We start from the raw sequence: 14,169 nt of genomic DNA on the forward strand, positions 1-14,169 counted from the left end.
GCAGCAACGCTGTAAATATTGACAAATAAATCCAGCAAAATGGCCGAAAAAACTGGTAGTGGCCTGGCTGGGTGTATAATTCCCGGCCTGACTTATTGTCCCAGTCCGGCCCTGGTCAAAACCGTCACCAACACAATGCTGACAATGCCAAGAGCCAGGGGAACATAAGAAGGGCGAGCTACAGGGAGAAAACTGAAAAAACAGAGAAAAGGTTGAAGGTTGAAACACTAATATAAGGTCATTGACTGAAAGGGGACTGTCACTTAAATGTGAACGAAATCTAATTCAAACATTTCAGATTTTATATTTTTACTCAGCCCATTCAAAAAGTACAACTATTTGTTTATTTAAGGGTCCCATATCATGCTTTTCCGGTTATTACCCGTCCCCTTGTGTCTTATGAAGGTTTTTATGCATGTTGACATATGACGTATGTCACCAAAAGTTAGCATTCTAACCTATGATTCTAACTTAACATAAAGTACCGCGACCGCTGCTTGCACCATGTAATAATCAGAGGTATCGTTGGAAAGCTCCGTTTCTCTTGCACTCATCGGATCCAAATATGGTCATTTCCTTTGTATCAGCAACCAATCGTGAAAGTACAAAGGGGTCTTAAACCAAGCAACAAAATCTCATTGGCTGGTGTCAATTTCTGACAACGTGATTCGTTCAGATGCGTCATGTGGTGTGCTAAAACACTTCCTGGTTAGCTTTCCGCTAGAAATTTAAATCTCAAAATGGCAAAAGAACAGCAAAAAAAACGTTCAGAAGACGACAACAATTATCACTTGCACGAAGCAAGGTTATACAAAAAACAAATGACCCCGAACATGAAATACCTTCACGGAGTGTGTCGATGGGCAAACTGTCATCCAGAGAACAGGAGGGTTTAGCTAGCGCCACACTGCAATCTTTAAAGAGCCTGTGACACGAGTTTCCCCCATCATCCAAACCCATCCATTTGAGTAAATATTGTCCCCTTGAAAACCGTTATTGAACTGATTTTGGATATTTGTACTTTGATAACCAATAATCTGCCCCTTCAATGTTGACCATATTCTGGATTTTCTCTGGGATTCTTCAAATCCCGCCAAATTATGTGTGACGTCATTGCGGGCCAAGCGCTGCAGCTGCACCGTTCAGGATCCCAGCATCTGCATGTAAACGCACGATGGCGCACACAGCAACAAGCTCAGACAGCGATGACAGTTTAATTTTGAACGTGTCTGAGCTCATATGAGGCTGAAGGATCGGTTTATGTTGTATCTGTTAGAAGTTTAGGAATTAGGTGCGTCAATATGTGCGATCATGTAGTCAGTGGTGGACTGGGACTAAAAATCATCCCGGGTTGACCGGCCCACTTCTATACCGCGAGTAAATTGTCAACGGGGGGAGTGGGGGATGTGCTATTGACTTATCCGACCAGCCCACTTCGGTACCGGCCCATCGGGATTCGTCCACGTAAACTGTCAACGGGGGGAGCCTCGCTGCGGGGAAACGGTGGACCTAGTGTCCCGATCGGAGTGGGAATTAATAATAATCCGTGCATTTTATCCATTAATTTCCCCAACATTGTGGTAAAAAAAACACACGTTTAATCCATGTTGGTGTACTACAACTACAAAAAGCATTGGTTTGTTTTTTCATCAGGAAAATGGATTTAAAGCACAGGGAAGCTCCGCACCACACACAGGTACATTCCGCAACATAGTGTTTCGTGAGGCGGTTGTCGTTGTTGGGTGAAAAGCAAACAGCTGTTTGCTGCGGAGCGCAGCGCGAGCAGTCTCCCGTGAGCGGGAGCGCGCTCCTTCCCTACAGACTGTCGCTATCAATATATCTATCTATCTATCTCTCTCTCTCTCAATCTATCTCTCAATTTATAAGGAACCGCAGTAGACAAAAGGCTTTGCTATAGCAACTCGTCATGTTTGTTAACACGCGAAATCATTAGCGCGAAAAGAGGTGGGGTCAATATGACCAGCTTGGCGGTAATAGGTATAAATGGCAATTTTTTGGGCGATTTCTTCAATCTGACTTCATATTGACAATTTTTAACAACATAGGGTGCTACAAAACACACTTTCAGGTAAAGTCACGGACTGGGAGACTTTAATATTTAACGGAAAAAAGTTACATACAATAAAAAACAGCTCTGAGTCAAATTGACCCGATTGGCAGTTCTAGTGTTAACGTGCCTAAACTCAGTAATTCACCATTTCTACGCATGACGTAGCTCAAGCATTTATGCAACTTAATTTGAAGCGTGTGTGTGTGAGGGGCAGCACCGTGTGTGTGTGTGTGTGTGTGTGTGTGTGTGTGTGTGTGTGTGTGTGTGTGTGTGTGTGTGTGTGTGTGTGTTAGTGATGTCGCGAATAAGCCGATTCTTTTGAACGGCTCTTTGGTACACGAGGGGAACCGAATCGTACTTGTTGAGAGCCGTTCTTTTTATCGTTCAATCGTTGGTCCGAACTCACTGCCTGCCAAAATCCACTCGCCTTTTAAAAAGCTTGATTTTGTTCCCCAAACGTATGTTGTGAAGACCCGCCCCTACTCTGATTGGTAGGTTTCAGCACAAGGAGTGAGATGGGGTGGGACCTATGGGTGGGACTTAACGGAATACGCGAGAGAGAGGGAAGTCACAACAAGTGGTACAGGACAGGTAGACGACATGTTTTTCAGATGGAAAATGAGACAAAGTGAAAACGCAACAGCATTTGGATGCACTTCAACCAAAACCCAGGCATTGATGAAACACACCATTTGTAAAGGCAAAATATCATTTAAAGCAGGGTCAAATAATAATCTCCATCGCCACTTAAAAACACAGTATCTAATATTAAGAGTTGCGTGAATTTCATCCAAGGCAAGTCAAGTTTATTTAGTTAACACATATAGAGGATAAATTCAAACTAGTTCATTCACTGACATGAATATTGCGCCACCTTGTGTCATGTTTGCAATGCAGATTATTGACATTAGGTCTGGCAATACAGCCAATCATTATCCTGGTGATTATTTCGCAGATAAACCTATTAACCCCGCCCCCTTTTAAAAAACGGCTGTTTTCTGAAAGGAACGGAGCCATAAAATATAAAATAGTGTCGTGTCTCCCCTCCCCCCGTCCCGTCCCGTCCCGTCCACCCAGTAAAAAAAATCCCCACTACATCACTGATTATTAATATATATATATAATTCTGATGAAACGTTATTTCAGCGTCAATAAATTAGTGTTAATCCCAGTGTGTTTAGTGTACAACATCATGTGTCATTTCACCTTCAATTCACGGTTTTCAAAACGTTAGCCACATGCTAGCCGGAAATTAAGAATTTTCAGAATGAAAGTGTTAAATTAATAGTTAGTGTGAACTTCCGGGGTTTTCAGAAAAAAACTGCTTTAAATTAAAACCCTGTATTTAATTTTAGGTTTAGGAGGGAGGAAGGAAGATTAGGGTTGCGTTCGGATAGTTTAAAAATCAGCTCCTAAATTCTAACCCTATCTCCTATTTCTTGACCTCTGAGTGAAACGTCACGGGGTTAAGGGATAGTGGAGGAGAATTCAAAAGGTATTAGGAGAAGAGACTGCAATACTTTAGAGAATCCGAATGCACTTTCACTATCCGACGTGTTTATGATGCGCCAGCGGACGTCATCGTGTGCGTCTGCTGCTGTGGGGAAACTATGGAAACTACAGTTTTCTATAAAACGGACTACAACATGGATGTTTAATAAGAACGACGGACTCATCTAGAGACTCTGCACCGTGCTCTGATGCTGTTGCTTTATGCTTTATGAACAACAGAGAAACATATTCTTCATGACCAAAATTGGAATTGAAATAAAAAATGAAAGTGAAACTTATGCTCCTCACCCTCTCCCTCCGGTCCACATTAATACAAATGATCCCAATACGTATGATTGTATGAGCTATGAAAATATCTTAAAATAGATACAAATGTATTTATTATAAACGTTAGTCTTTAACACCTATCACTGTGTATATCACCATTCAAACATCTTTTAAAAGTTGAACAAACCCCACACAGCTCAGTGAAATGTTGACTTTATTTGATAATTTCAGTAAAAACTAACGTTCATATTTCTGTTTTTGATTATAATACTGATGAACATTCAAAACAAAGCACTTTGGCAACTTACCACATACGTTTTAAAATGCTTAATAAGCACCGTAACTTTCATGATATAATTTCTCGGTCATAATCGTTTGTGTCCGTGAACGGCCGACTGTTGTGTGACGTCAAATGCTGCGGCTGCAAGGCATTGTGGGGCAGCATTTTCTCCTCTCCTTTCGGTTAGGGAGGTCCAGTGGTTCCTAAGCTAAAGGAGGTTATAAAGGAAGTTTGAAACCTCCTTTCCTATCATTCTAGAGAATTCGAACGGCACTTATCATGGCTGCCACTGAGGGACTTCCGGGTCATTTCACTCGGCTAGGAAGGTTCCTAAACTAAATGGACTATTTGAACGGAACCCCAGATTAGGGAAAAAGGTATGGAGTGGTTAGGGTTAGGATGGGGGGAATGGAAGGGTTAGATTGAAGGGAGGGAAGATCACATTACTCACACTGTCTTCGTTGTCGTTCATATTCATGTCTCCTGCTCGCTAGGTGGTGATGTTGCAAAAACAACTAGGGTCGTGGGAGTGCGGTCGTGAGAGTGCAGCCTCCTATCTATGCAGCCTCCGAATTGCCTCCGACGCTGCAGTATGTATGTATGCTATGCGCTAGCTTGCGCTACATGCTATTGTTAGCTTGTGCTACTTACTGTGTGTGATATGTGCGCCGTTTATTGTTTAATTGGCGGCATTAACAGTGATGACATATGCATATATTACATATTTATTTGTTGTTTACCTTTTATATTTTTCTGTCTTATAACCCAATTCTCACGGGTTGTTATAGGTCCCACAAGAATAAACGCCGTATTTAATCAAGACCTCAGCCTCGTGTCATTTACTGGAGGGAGCTACAGTGAGAACTCGACTGCTTTGCATGAGTAGACGAGAAAACGGCGCCAGACGGCAGCAATCCATGGACGGCACGGGACATCTCCGTCGCAGCGTGTGCATCTGTAGCAGCCATCTACACAGCAGCACAAGATCCAACTACTTCTGGAAGGTCCAGGTGTTTTAGTGTAAATGTAGGTGCAACAAAGAGACTTTAAAGTGCCATACAAAGAAAATTGGACATTTGCATTGTTCATATAATCTGTGTTAATGTTATTTACTTACCTTTCTAATGGAAGTTAAAGGTTGTTAATATTGATTTGTGTATTAAGGTATCTGCAGACTAAGTAACAAAGTACATTTAAAGGACAATATATTTCAAGTGATAAGTGTTGAAGAAATGTACCAAGTTTTGTTGTTTGCCTATATCATTATCACTTGTGATTTTCATTTAAATAAGGCTCAATAGCTGTGTATAAGCTTAAGATAACTCAAAGCTAATATCTAAATTGGCTAACTACTTAGCTTGAAAGACAATTAAATATTAGATTTAAAACCAAACTTAAGTAAACAAGTAAAATGTCAAATGTTGAGTCTTACACTAAGAGTGATGAAGTGAGTGTAGTAGAAAACGAGCAACCACAGGCAACTGAAGATCCGAAAATGGATAGCCTTTCCACACAAGAGCCACAAAAGAGCCAAAGAGTCCGGAAGTTAACGGAAAAGGGCCAAGAACGGCACGATGAGCAAGTAACAAGACTTGGACACCGTTTCAGTGTAAGCTCAAAAGGTGGAAAGATATCACAAAGGAAGCCAAACAAGCGCTAAGTGGTCAATGCTCTAATAACCTGCTGCATGAATACATCACTAAGGTAAGCAAGACCTCTGATGATGTAAATATTGCTTATGAAGAGTTGAGGCTCATTGACATTCCCGACCATGACACACGTCGCAGAGAAGACACCTGTGAAGCAGTTACAAAGACAATCATTGAGACTGCAAGAGAACGAATGGACACAAGAAAGGACAAAAGTCATGAAGAAGAAGAAATTGGTAAAAACCAGACAGAGTCTGTAATGGCTCTCATGTCACCAGGTCCTCGACTCATTCTCGTAGCAACTCGAGAGCCACATCAAGAAGTTCATTCCTCTCTTCTATCAAAAGACAAGAAGCCGCTGCTGAAATTGCTGCAAATGAAGCGACTTTAGAAGTAATGCTAGAACAGGAACAACAGATCGAAGAACTTAATATACTGGAGGCTGAAGCTACTCAGTTAAGAGCCAAACAGGAGGCAGAAAATGCCGAGAGGCAAAGAGAGTTACAAGCCAAGCGCAGACAACTAGAGCGATTAGAAACAATGAAGAAGCTAAAAGCTGCAAAGGCGAGACATCAAGTATATGAACACAATGCATGCTCAGACGAAGAAATTAGCGAGCTGCTCCATCAACATGTTCCTCTGGTTGTGAAAGAAGAACTCAAGCATAAAAGCAGTGAACTGCAAAACCACTCACCACCTCAAGCTGCGACACAACAAAAACAAGAAGACAGTACTTAAGCTCTTGTCAGACGTCTTGCAGAGTCCATCAGTGCAAGTCGTCTACCTGTACCTGAACCTACAACGTTTAGTGGTGATCCACTGAGGTTCAATGACTGGAAGGTCTCCTTTCGTACACTCGTTGACAGGAAAAACATCCCAGCTGAAGAAAATATATACTATCTAAGAAAGTATGTGGGTGGACCCGCCAAGAAGGCCATAGAGAGCTACTTCCTGCTAGGCACAGAGTCAGCCTATCATGCCGCGTGGAAAATCCTAGAAGAGAGGTACGGTAATCCTTTCCTCATTGCTAAGGCCCTCAGAGATAAGCTTGATGCATGGCACAAGATAAGTTCCAAAGACAGCGTAGAACTTTAAGAGCTCTCTGACTTCCTTCGCAGCTGTGAGGCTGCCATGTCACAGATCAAAGGACTTGAGGTACTTAACGACTGCAACGAAAACCAAAAGACGCTTGCTAAACTTCCAGACTGGTTGACCTCAAGTTGGAACAGAAAGGTCACAGAAATGGAAGAACAAAATCACACGTTCCCAAACTTCAGCCAGTTTGTTAAATTTCTCACACATGAAGCCAAAATAGCTTGCAACCCAATAACATCTCTCCATGCTCTAAAATCAAGAGAAAGCGAAAAAGGCAACACTTTAAGGAACAGAAGTCCTGTAGCAAATGTATTGACAACCGACACAGATGAAAGAGCAGACGCCACAAACTGTCTTTTCTGTGAGAAGGCAGGACACGATCTGCACAAATGTTAAGAATTCATGAACGAGACAATCTCTGAGCGAGTCAAGTTTGTTCAAGAGAAGAAGTTGTGCTTTGGCTGTTTTAAAATCTGGCCATCGCTCAAAGGAATGTAAAAACAGAAAGATGTGCGAAACATGCGAGAGAGGACATCCAACTTGTCTCCACGACAATCGCACCAGAGAAGAAAGAATGTCAACAAAACATGATGGTGCAAGAGAAAGCATAATGGAATGGCCACACCGTAAAGCGGCAAGCACACCACGTGAGGCAACATCCAATACAGTCTTCCAGAATGTTAAAGACCCCCATACATCCACAATCGTTCCAGTGTGGGTGTCAGCCACAAGTGAGCCACATAGTGAAATACTTGTTTATGCACTCCTCGATACACAGAGGGACACAAGTTTTATCCTTGAAGTAACGGCAAAGGCTCTTCGCACAAAGAACGAAGCAGTGCAGCTAAAGCTCTCCACAATGACTTCAAGAAGCACAGTCGTGTCATGTAGGAAGCTAACTGGTCTCCAAGTGAGAGGAATCTACTCGGACAGGATGATACCTCTGCCAGTAACCTACTCAAGATAATTCATCCCTGAAAGCAGAGACCATATTCCCACACCAAAGACTGCAAAGGCGTGGCCTCATCTTGAACACCTCGCAGAGGAGATCGCTCCTCAGCAAAGCTGTGAAATTGGCCTGCTTATCGGCTACAACTGTCCTCAAGCTCTCGTCCGAAGAGAAGTAGTGCCTGGTGAAGAAAACCAGCCCTTTGCACAGAGAACAGATTTGGGCTGGAGTGTTGTCGGCTTTGGCAATCCCTGTCTCGACATTGGAGATATGATTGGAGTAAGTCACCAGGTAACCGTGAAGCAAGTGATGCCAAGTCTCCAGTCTTCAAACCTCCCAAGGGAAGTACACTACTTCTGTAGAACACAGATTTAAGGAAGTCTCACCTGCAGATGTCAGCGAGGTGCTGGAATCTGACTTTGTCGAAAGAGCTTCTGAAGATAACCCTCCATATCAGGCCTCCAAAGGTCTCACAGCACAGCAACTTCAAGCCTCAAATTGGTTCACAGGCCCTGACCTACTTTCGCAGAAAGAGCTACCAAGTGGAGAAGTCAAGGTGGGAGAGATCGTGAGTAGTGACACAGAGCTTAAGAAGGCCCAGGTTCATGATACCCAGGCAAACGAAGTAAAGTCGCTACTAGATCACCTTCACAAATTCTCAGACTGGTCAAGAGTGGTTAAAGCCTTTGCCAGACTCAAGCGCCTTGCAAAGGAAATTAAAGGTCTCAAGCCAAGGTCCTGTGAAGCCACACGCTTAGAGGAGAGGAGAGAAGCAGAGCTGACCATAATCGAGATGGTTCAAGAAGCAACACTCTCAAGAAATAAAGTGCCTTCAGCAGCATAAGGAGTACCATCTCCAACAAAGACCAAAGTGGATCAAGGACCGCAGAAACGTCAAGGTAAATGACATTGTCATTCTGCAAGACAACACTATACCAAGGGGCCAATGGAAGCTGGCCAGGGTTGTGGAAGTGTACCCAGGAGGGGATGGAAGAGTAAGAAGGCTCAAGCTGTTTATTAACGACTCTACCCTGGATGGAAAGGGAAAGCGCCTCGCTAAACCTGTCTACCTCGAAAGGCCTATCCACAAGACGGTGTTGTTGTTGGAAGCAGACTAAGACTCAGTTACTCTCACTCATACTCTGCACTTATTAGGTCTAAAACAAAATAGTTAGTTTTTACATTAATGTATATCGGTTTTCTAAAAATGTTATGGAAATCACAGGTGATTTGGTGGGAGTGTAACTGTCTTCACTTTCTGTATTCATTTGTTCCCACGTTGTATTTTTTGGTTCCTACCTTTTTATGTGCAACATTTAGAGGCGGAACTAATCTGCTGTGTTTTGTGTTACACCTGTTTAATCGACGCACTGGATAGTTGCAAAGGCAGAGCAACGCAAGACGTTAAAGGAAAACTACGGAAACCAAAGGAAAAATGCATATAAAGTTATCAGCCCCTCTAGGTGACTAGCAGCCTACGAGGTACGTTTCGTGCTGGTTTTGTGTAATTGTGTGCGTTTGAGCTGCAGGTTTGTGTGTGTATGTATGTATGCTATGCGCTAGCTTGTGCTACATGCTATTGTTAGCTTGTGCTACTTACTGTGTGTGATATGTGCGCCGTTTATTGTTTAATTGGCGGCATTAACAGTGATGACATATGCATATATTACATATTTATTTGTTGTTTACCTTTTATATTTTTCTGTCTTATAACCCAGTTCTCACGGGTTGGAATAGGTCCCACAGGAATAAACCCCATATTTAATCAAGACCTCAGCCTCGTGTCATTTACTGGAGGGAGCTACAATATCTATCCGTCTTCTTACATACGTTTTTGGTGACGTTTGTTGGGCCTATCAGTTTGCAGTTTACAGGTGTAATTTTTTAATAGATCCTCATCTGACACTTCTTTGAAAACTAGGGATGCTATCTTTATCCCGTAGGCATTTGTTTCACTGGAAAATAAATGGAAAGTACAGGTGTTAGCCATGATTGGTGTGTGTCAATATATGGCAATGGAATGTATAACATTTGAACTTGCCGGTATATTTACTTTGTGTAATTGTAGAAAACGGGAAAGCTGCTGTTAGTTTCCACAAATGAATCATTGCTAAATCAGAACACCTCATCAAAGCCCGAATACATGAGAGCTTTACAATTAATCACCTTTGGAGAGCCTAGAAAAAAAACAGAGTTTACACAGTTCCATAATTTGTTCATTTAGTAAGAGGGTAAATGTGTGCGTTCATCCATGTGTGTGTGTGTGTTTGTGTGTGTATCCACGCTTCAAGATTTATGCTCACCCAAATTTACATGAATTACACCACTTTGTGGTGATATGATCACTGGATTCTTTTTAGGTTTTTATGAAGAAAGGGTGGAAACATTTTACATATTTTTTCTTCAAAATACAAAAGTAAACATATGGTGTGTAGGTGTTTTTCTTACCCTTTGGTTGGCTATCAAGCACCACTGTAAAGGTCATGTTATATACAGTATTTGTCCATAATACAGGTAAGATCTGGTACAGGTGTAGACACCATGGTCCTTCTCTTCAACACTTAAGAAGTAATCGGCTTTTGGCGTTGACTCGCCTTCCTACAAGAACATTTGACTTGTCATTTTAAGCATACAATGAATATAAACAGCCTTAAATATAAAAAAAAGCACATTCAAATTCTACTTGAGCCACATAACCGCCACAAGGGTGTAAGCCTTCGCCAACTATTCAAGTTAATTTGGATTTTACATTCACGTCCGTCCAAAATGTTATCACTTCCTTATTTTATTGTTTCATTCCAAAATTAGCTTAGAACACCCAGCTAGTAACCTAGCAACCAAGCTTCAGCTAGCGGCAGTCAGAAACTCATGTCTCTTCGAATCTACTTACAAATAAATATGGGGAAGTTCAACCGTATTTGGTTGGAAAACATTGAATTTAGTGCTTGGTTGAAACCAGTGGAGGGGAACGTGTTTGAAGCCCGCTGCACCTTTTGCAAAATAAATTAGCGCTTGTTTTGCTAATGTAGCGTTAGCTAGTGCAGCGTTAGCTAGTGCAGCAGCTCCCCCAACAACGCCGGGGGACCTCCGGGCGACGTTTGGGTCTACGACGTCAACCCTAAAAGCGGAGGTGCTGTAGACGCTAAATACCGTAGTTAAACACCAAACATACAACAGCAACGATGAAAGGTTGTAGCCAAGGCAGCAGAGTTCTGAATATAGCTCTTGTTACCCTCTCTCTCTCTCTCTCTCTCTCTCTCTCTCTCTCTCTCTCTCTCTCTCTCTCTCTCTCTCTCACACACACACACACTAGGGCTGCTCGATTATGGCAAAAATCATAATCACGATTATTTTGGTCAATAATTGATATCACGATTATTAAATACGATTATTCATTGACTTTGAAAACATCAATTTATTGAACTTTAAAACAAATAATAATTTGAACTGTATCTTTTTAACTGTTGATTACCCTGAACGTATAATTCAACTGAAAAACCAATACAAAAATAAATTAAATAAATGATATATTTAAATAAATAATATCAAAATAATAAATAGCTTACCAATAAACAAGATCAACAAATATTTTGGAGCGCACTTCCACAAGCTACTAAACATATATAAAGAAAAATAAATTAGACAAAAATTAATTAGATCAAATATGTTGTAGTGCACTGTCACAACCTAGCAATTCAAACCAGATTTTTTTTGATTATGTTGTTTTTGTAATTGTGGCAGGCCAAAATCGTAATTGCGATTAAAATACGATTAATTGCACAGCCCTAACACACACACAAGCACACAAAGACACACACACATACACACTTTTTGGCTAACACAGTTCTGTACTGTTATGCTGTTATGTTCAGTCATTGTTCTTATGTTGAACATGAATACATTTGCTTTGTAGGTAATTATGGGACGTATTTCTTCTTTCATAGCAATTTTCCTTCATACTTTCTTGTCGTGAAATAGGTCTTAAATTCTATTCAAAGTGGTCTTAGAAAGGTCTTAAAAAGTCTTAAATTTGAGTTGGCGAAACCTGCAGGAACCCTGTTTTAGCTAACAAGATCGGGTTACAAAAAAAACACGTAGGCCTAAATATCTAAATTTTGACTTTTTATATATTACATTTTAATATTTAATTAAATAATCTAAACAGTGTTTTTGGCATTGTGGTAAGCATAATCTAGATTGCATCATGAAATGTACTACAATGACACTGATTATTTTCCAGAGAAATGTTCTCAAATACCTGCTGTATACCATTTGATACTGTAGAGCCTTCAGAATGGATTTCCATCCATCCATCTTCTCCCGCTTATAACGGGTCCGGGTTGCAACACACACTGTATGACACAGTGAATTATGTCCCGTAACTGTCACCACACAAGCCCCCCCAGAATTCACTCATACACAAAGTCTGTGCGGTGGGGAGGAACGACAAGCCGACCACCCCGACTCCGAAGAACGGGAGCCGGGGAGGCGACCTCTGAAGGGGCGGCCACTGGAAGAGTTGGGACCGGAACCGTAGGCCCCAATACCGTGACAGGGGTCGAGGCCGGGGGGGCGGCCCCGTCACGGAGGTCGGGCCAGCACCACCGGCTGGTCCAAGTCCAGGTGAGCAGCCTTCACCCGGTCCACCGAGACGTGCTCGGTTCTGCCACCCAGGTCGACCACCAAGTGCTTGTCCCCGTGTTCCAGAACCCGGAAAGGCGAACTTCGGCCACTAAGGCTTAACGCCGGGGTGTGACAGGCCGTGCACTGCTTCGAACACAGAGCGCCTCCAGCTGGCGGGAACGACTGGCCGTGACAGGCCCGTGGAGACGTCACACACAGGAGGCTAACGCCAGCGTCGCCGAACACCACGTCCTCCAAGCGCAGCCCCACGCCTTCCACCTTCAGAGCCTGGATGCCGGGGTCTGTGACCTGGTCTGCCGCCATGCGAGTATAGTCCAGGCCCAACTGGACGGCTCCGATGACGGCTCTGGAGAGGCAATCTGCGACCAGGTTCGACTTGCCAGCCACGTGCTTAATGTCTGCGGTGAACTCCGAGATGTAGGAAAGCTGCCGCTGCTGACGTGCCGACCAAGGCTCCGCCACTTTAGACATGGCGAACGTGAGCGGCTTGTGGTCGACAAACGCCGTAAATTCACGGCCTTCTAGTAAAAAGCGGAAGTGCCACACAGCCAAATAAAGTCCAAGGAGCTCTCGGTCAAAAGCGCTGTACCTGCGTTCACCGGGCATCAGCTGGCGGCTTAAAAAGGCGAGTGGTTGCCAAGCGCCCTCCACCCACTGCTCGTGCACCGCACCAACAGCGTAGTCCGATGCGTCTGTGGTAATGGAGATGGGAGTCGTGGATGATGGGTGTGCCAACAGGGCCGCCTGAGCCAACGCGGTCTTGACCGCCGTCCAGTCGATCGCCTGGATGGGGGTTGTTCCTTTCAAAGCCTCATACAGCGGCCGCATAATGTGAGCGGCCCGGGCGATGAAACGGTGGTAGAAAGTCACCATCCCCAGAAACTCACGGAGCGACCGGGCTGTGAGTGGGCGAGGAAATGCCGCAACAGCCTCCACCTTCGCCAGCAGGGGTGCTGCACCGCCTTTGGTGACGCGGTGTCCGAGGAAGTCAATGTCAAACACCCCGAACTGGCACTTTGCAGGATTGATGATCAACCCATGTTGTCTGAGCCTCACGAAAAGGGCTCGGAGGTGTGACAGGTGCTTTTCCACCGAAGCGCTGGCGACGAGTACGTCATCCAGGTAGACGAACACGAACGGCAGCTCCCGCCGCACCGAATTCCATCAGGCGCTGGAACGTTTGGGCGGCGTTCTTGAGCCCAAAAGGCAACCTATCCCCTAGGCCTTGAATTTCAAGAATCTGGCGGGCCCTCTCCTTAGCAGATAAGCTAAATGTCTTAAGGAGAAGGGCTTTTATCGCCTCATATTTGCCATGGTGTGGGGGGTCAGCAATAAATCCCACCAACCTGGATGACGTGGAGCTTCCCAGCGCTGCTACTACATGGTAGTATTTCAAATCCCCATCACAGACTTGTCGCGGTCGAAGTGCGCCTCCACGTGTGTGAACCACGCCGCAGTGGCATGCTCCCAAAACTCCTGCAGCTTTACTAAAACATCGCGATCAGCCATGTTCATTGAGTCTTCGGAAACTTTCACGAAAACGTCGGGGTCACCAGTGTAGAGCCGATGAACGGAAGTCATAGGAGGTGCATTCAGAATGGATTTCCACACTTTATTATTATTAATCCAGACAACGTGAGTACATGAGCTGCTCTGTGTAACCAGCTAGCATGAATGAACTCTCACCCTGTTACCCTCACTA

General features: G+C 43.6%; 1 long non-coding RNA gene across 1 annotated transcript; it reads left to right on the forward strand.

Annotated features, from left to right (window-relative positions):
* Window positions 1-2,305: 2,305 nt before the first annotated feature.
* Window positions 2,306-9,592, forward strand: LOC307029899. Its single transcript, XR_013805441.1, has 2 exons — window positions 2,306-4,724; window positions 4,919-9,592. It is a non-coding gene; the product is annotated as an uncharacterized lncRNA (long non-coding RNA).
* The last annotated feature ends 4,577 nt before the right edge of the window (window positions 9,593-14,169 follow it).

The sequence above is a fragment of the Notothenia rossii genome (genome assembly GCF_949606895.1).
Source record: "Notothenia rossii genome assembly, chromosome: 2".
NCBI classification, from domain to species: domain Eukaryota; kingdom Metazoa; phylum Chordata; class Actinopteri; order Perciformes; family Nototheniidae; genus Notothenia; species Notothenia rossii.